This window comes from Balaenoptera ricei, chromosome 18, assembly GCF_028023285.1.
Source record: "Balaenoptera ricei isolate mBalRic1 chromosome 18, mBalRic1.hap2, whole genome shotgun sequence".
NCBI lineage: Eukaryota > Metazoa > Chordata > Mammalia > Artiodactyla > Balaenopteridae > Balaenoptera > Balaenoptera ricei.
The window spans coordinates 59,310,783-59,316,390 of record NC_082656.1 but is presented as its reverse complement, the minus strand read 5'-3'; the positions used below and the strand labels follow the sequence as shown (position 1 = coordinate 59,316,390).

The 5,608-nt window shown below is 42.6% G+C and overlaps 1 pseudogene; it reads right to left on the bottom strand.

The window, feature by feature from the left end:
• Positions 1–3,362: 3,362 nt before the first annotated feature.
• Positions 3,363–5,109, bottom strand: LOC132352439 (E3 ubiquitin-protein ligase TRAF7-like; annotated as a pseudogene).
• Between the last annotated feature and the right edge of the window lie 499 nt (positions 5,110–5,608).

Sequence of the window (5,608 nt, the reverse complement as noted above, 5' to 3'; positions counted from 1 at the left end):
AGCCAATGTTTCAGTGGGAGTTTGAAGGCCAGAAAAGAGCAATATCCCAGCTCAAGCAATCAGGTAGACGTTTCCTCTGACTCAGCCTTTTTGTTCTATTCAGGTCTTCAGTTCATTGGTTGAGGCCCACCCCCATTAGGGAGTGGGACTTTACTCAGTCTGCCGATTCAAATGTTAATCTTATCCAGAAACATCCTCAGCGACACATCAAGAATAATATTTGGCCAAATGTCTGAGTACCCTGTGGTCCAGTCAACTTGACACATAAAATTAACCATCACACCTGCTCTCGCCCTGTTGAGGAGCCACATGAACATGTCCTCACTTCCTGCATTTGCCACATTTTTCCATCCTCTGCTATGACTTTGTACAGTCTTCTCCCATTGAATCGAATGGCTTCTCTTTTTCTTTATGGTATTTTTTTTTTTTTTATCCTTAAAACCCCCTTCACAGTCACATCATAGTGAAGACTCCGTGAATTGACCTAGGCAACATTAATTTCCTGCTGCCCTCTCTCCCTCTGTTTTAGCTATATGAACTATCATGACTATCTGGCAAGGCTATTTCTCTGTCTTCCTCACTTGACTGTGAGCTAATTACTCCAGGGCATGGCTCTCAAGCAGGGGTGTTAGCTGCTCATCCATCAGGGGATATTTGTTAATGTCTGCAGACATTTTTATTGTCAGAACTGGAGGAGGGAATGCTAATGCATTCTACTGTATAAAGGCCTGGATGTGGCTAACCAAATTACATACAAGACAGCCTTCTGCAACAAAGAATTATCTAGCTAAAATCTCCTTGGCACTCTTGATATTTTGGGCAGGATAATTCTTGGTTGTAGGGAGCCATCCTGTACAGTGTACGATGATCATCAGCATCTCTGGCCTCTACCCATCAGAAGCCAGTAACGGCATCGCCTCCAGTCATCGCAGATGACCCCTCACTTGCAAAATTTGTCTACTAATGCTGAGAAATATTTTTTTAAATACTGTGAAAAAGACGAACTCATAGAGACTAAAGTGGTGATTACCAGGGACTGATGTGGGGGAAATGGGAAGATGTTGGTGAAAGGGTACAAACTTCCACTTGTAAGTTCTGGGGACCTAATGCACAGCATTGTGAGCTTAGATAGCAATACTTTACTGTATAATTGAAAGTTGCTGAGAGAGTAGGTCTTAAATGTTCTCAATACAGAAAACAAACGATAATTATGTGACTTGTTGGAGGTGTTAGCTAACACTAAGTTAGTAATCATACTGCAATATATAAGTGTATCAAATCAGCATGTTGTACACCTTAAAGTTACACAATGTTGAATATCAATTATATCTCAATAAAGCTGGGGAAAAATACTGTGCGTACTAGGACCTAATTAGGCAGGATGGTGAAAGGCTTAAGAAAATGAACTCCAAATCATAGAATCCTGCAGTTGAATCCTGTCTGCACTTCGTGAAGGGAATAATGAGATATATCTAACCTCCCCCAAATCTATATTTTCGTCTGTGACCTGATGGTCTAAAATACAAAATGACTCACACAGTAGTTGGGACAATTAAATTAGTTAATGTTAGTGATGGTAGATGATAAGTGCGTAATAATTGTAGCTATTGTGATTGGCTAAGAGAATGCCACCATAAGGGCAGGGGAATTTACCTTATAAATACCCTTAGTTACATCATTTTAGAACATATATAAAACTTAAAGTTTGCACCAAACATCTTAGCACAGAATTACTGTCTGAATTATATTTAAATGTTTCATGTGTAATTTTTGTCTCCTTGAATACAGGGATTACATTTTTGCTTTTGCCCACAATGCAGGCTGTGATAAATATTTGTCAAATTGAAACTAACCAGAAAAAATACTGCCACTTATAACACTGAGTGTGGCTGCTGTACCTCCAAATAATTCTTATTTGCCTGTCTCACCCATTACTGTTATGAGTAGTTTTCTTTTTATCAGTATTAAATGTATACGGAGGCAGCACGTAAAATATCAATTTACAGTGCCATGCTGTACTGCTACAATACTATGATGTAATGCATTGAAAGATGAAATTTGGGACATATATGCCTGTAGGAGGTCCAGAAGTTATGGGAAAATGATTCAAATTGTACAGAATACAATCACAGGATTAAGGAAACCAATCATCAGTTGCACTGTGTGGTGATAACGAGAGTCGGAATGTGCCAGGTGCACAGTCTGTCTGCAGCTGTTGTCATTTGAATCTTTTGTACAACATCCATTTTCTTTCTCAATTGTGTGGGATTTATAAGTGCAGAGAGCTGATCAGAATTACTTTTGTGTAGAGACTACTTGTATGATAGCTCTTAGATTTAAACTATGCATAAGAAAATATAACGCAGAAATAATTCCACAAATACTGCTTAAGCTAGCACAAATGCCAATGTTGATGGATTTAGCTGGATATAACTTTAAAGTGCTAATTAGGTCAGGTTATGGACATCACCAACTAGAGCAGGAAACTTATCAATTGCTCAAATGCCATCTTTGGGATAAACAGATATTTTAAATGCAGTCTTCATCTGTATAATTAGCAGATCAATCTCTACCTAGCAAATGTATATTTTCCCCTATACATTAGATTTGTAATATGCTTTTACTGGAAGATACTATGTAGAGAATATGATTGAAGAACATATGAATGCACCATGTATATAACAGGACCAAAGTTTATAAAAGTGACCACATTACAGGACCAAAGTTTATAAAAGTGACCATAATTTTGTAGGTATATTTGTTGCTCTCATGTTTGTATGTGTATTTTGCTTATGTATGTTGTATATGTATAGATTGATATGTACTGATTGAATTAACAGTCATCTTTGTTATATTAAAGACTAAGAAATTACCTTAGATTTCTAGAGTAAAATTATCACTTCTATAAATCAGCCACTCAACTATTTCGTTTTATTTTGCTCCATGCCCAGGCAAACAGCTTGAGAGAATTTTTATAAACAGTAACTTGTAATTTGATCAGCCTTGATAGACTCTTTGTCTAACTAAAGCCAACTCCATATCTTTTGTCCAGATTAGTTTACTTTTTTTTTCACATTCTGTGCAGCTTTTATTTTAATCAGGAACTAATCAAATCTACATACAGTCTAAAAACAGCAGAAAACATTAGTAAAATGGCCTGCAGTCCATCTGGGGTAGAGACAGAGAGTGGACTGGGCACCCAGAGAGAGAGAACTGGCATTGTTCTGGCAGCAGCCAGGATGGGGCCAAACATTTCCTGGCTGACTGAGTTGTCTGCCTGTGCTCACAGGGCAGGCAGAGACCCTGAGACCACCTGAGTGGCCAGCCAGGAGAGAAAGCCAAGACCCAGCCTGGATTCTCTGTTAGCAAATCCAAACCTTCACAGTACTACCCACAGCCCCTAAAAGTTGGTCCCGGGACACAACCAGTACAGTCACCCTGCCCTGGTGATACAGCAGGATCTGCGTGTAGATGATGCTGTCCCTATTCCAAACCCTGAGGGACTGGTGGTAGCATGTGCTGAAGACTCTGGTCTGGTCTGACATCAAGATGACCACCAGGGCATACACGGTGCCCATGTGGCCTGCCAGTCAAGGTCCATACATGCTTCTTGGACTCAACATCCCACACATGCACGAGAGTCTCATAGGTGCCACACACGATGAAGTGATTCATCACATTAATAGAGTAGATACTGCCACCAGATGTCTGCAGGACATGGATACAGTTGAACTTCCAAATATACCAGATCTTGCTTGTCTGGTAGAAGCTGCTGTACAGGTAGCTTGAACAGCCACCACTGCCCACACCCACTTGTTGAGGTCTGTGAGATCCTTCTTCAACTGCAGTTTGGTACCCATAATGTCCCAGGTCTTTATGGCCTTCAGGAAACCACTCAAGAGCATGTTACGCAAAGAGACCAGCATGTACGTTGGGTTGTTGTGGGCCTGGATTATGTTCACCTTCTGCAGGTTCTGGACACCCTACCTCGTGATGGTGCAGTCTTCTGAGCACTGTAGAGATTGCGCCCCTGAATGCAAGGTGGTACATGTGTCCCATGTATTGGTGGTCTGGTCAGAGGAGCCCCTAAGGGCAGGTCATCCATGGAATAGAACAGAGACCCTGATGGACCAGAAAGTTTCCTTTGCACTTGAAAATCTGCTGAGGGTCTTAGGATCCTAGGATGCCCATGTTCAGCCATGCACTCGTGTGGGACAGCTTGTCATTCAACACTAGATACCTCCCTCTGGAACTCCATGAGGTTGTAGCTGAGCTTGCTCTATTTTTTGTCCATGGCATCAAACTTGAGCTCAAGGCTCTTCATCAGCTTGTCAGTATTCTCCGAGACTTTGCCCAGCATGGAAGAAAGAGAGTGATTTTCCTGGGCCTTCCAGGCCAGCGCTACGTGTATCTCATGGAAGCATTTGTCCCTTGCCTGCAGGAACCCATTTAAGCTCTTGAAGTGGCATGTCCCCAGGTGTGTCTCATACATGTCCTTGTTCCCATTGAACATGTGCCAGTACTTGGAATGAGGATACCTGATGTGTTCACACTCTGAGATGAGCCTCCAGGTTCATCTTGAGGAAGAGCAGGCAGCTGGGGTTGTTGGGGGCACATTGGGGCTGTAGTCACAGCTCCCCTTGTGGTCCTTCTAAGCCCTAAGCTTGATGGTGAAAGGCACCATGGAGGTCCACATCCAAGAAGATGGCTTCCTGATCCCCGCCATGGTGCAGCCATGCTTTCAGTGAATGAAGAGCTCCCGGATCTGCTCAGCCACCGCACTGGTGTTCTCTACCACCATCAGCTTGGCATTGCCCACAGGACCCTTCTCTGACTTCAAGGAGCATCTTTGACAGAATGTGTGTATACACATGGTGATCTCAAGGTCCTTGAACAAACTTCAGCAAAGCTGGAAGTAGAGCTTTCTGAAGGCTGCTAGGCAAACACCAGTGGCTTTGGCTCCTTCTCCCCATCGGACAGGGAGAACGTGGAGAACAGGGACATGCTGGACTCGGAGTGGAGGAAGCAGATGGAGATGGAGGAGTCAAGCAGCGTCTGAGTGGCAGGGAGGCTGCTGATGGGGGTGGGGACATGCTGTGTCCTCTTCATCCCTGGAACAGTTAGACGAGGGTACTGTTTGTACTTGCTGGTACCGCCTGCCCCAAAGAGAAGCAGTTGCAGCTGGCGCTCATGCCCAAGCTCATGCTCTAGAAAGGCATCTAGGGTCCTCGGGTGACCCCACCCTCCCACTTCATCGCCCCCACCTTCCCCCACTGCTGGAAAGGGCTTAAGTGTACTTCTAAAAATTTAGAGTCTTCTAACTGGTATCTTCCTCCATATTCTTATATGCTGTTAGATTCCCAGTTTCATTTGATAATTACCTGTCATAGATATATTCTAAAAAAAACTGTCTCTTGCTATTTGATTCTTGTTGCTAGAATTGCTCAATTTATGAGCATGAACTTTCTTCTCTGTTCCAATAGACTTACAACTAAAGTCATGTTGTGTTCTCAGATTCATAGAGCAACTCCAATAATACAATCAGATATCTATAATGAAAAGCTGTAAATTCATTTTATCCAGGTAGCCCCTTCTTTCTTGGCTGAGA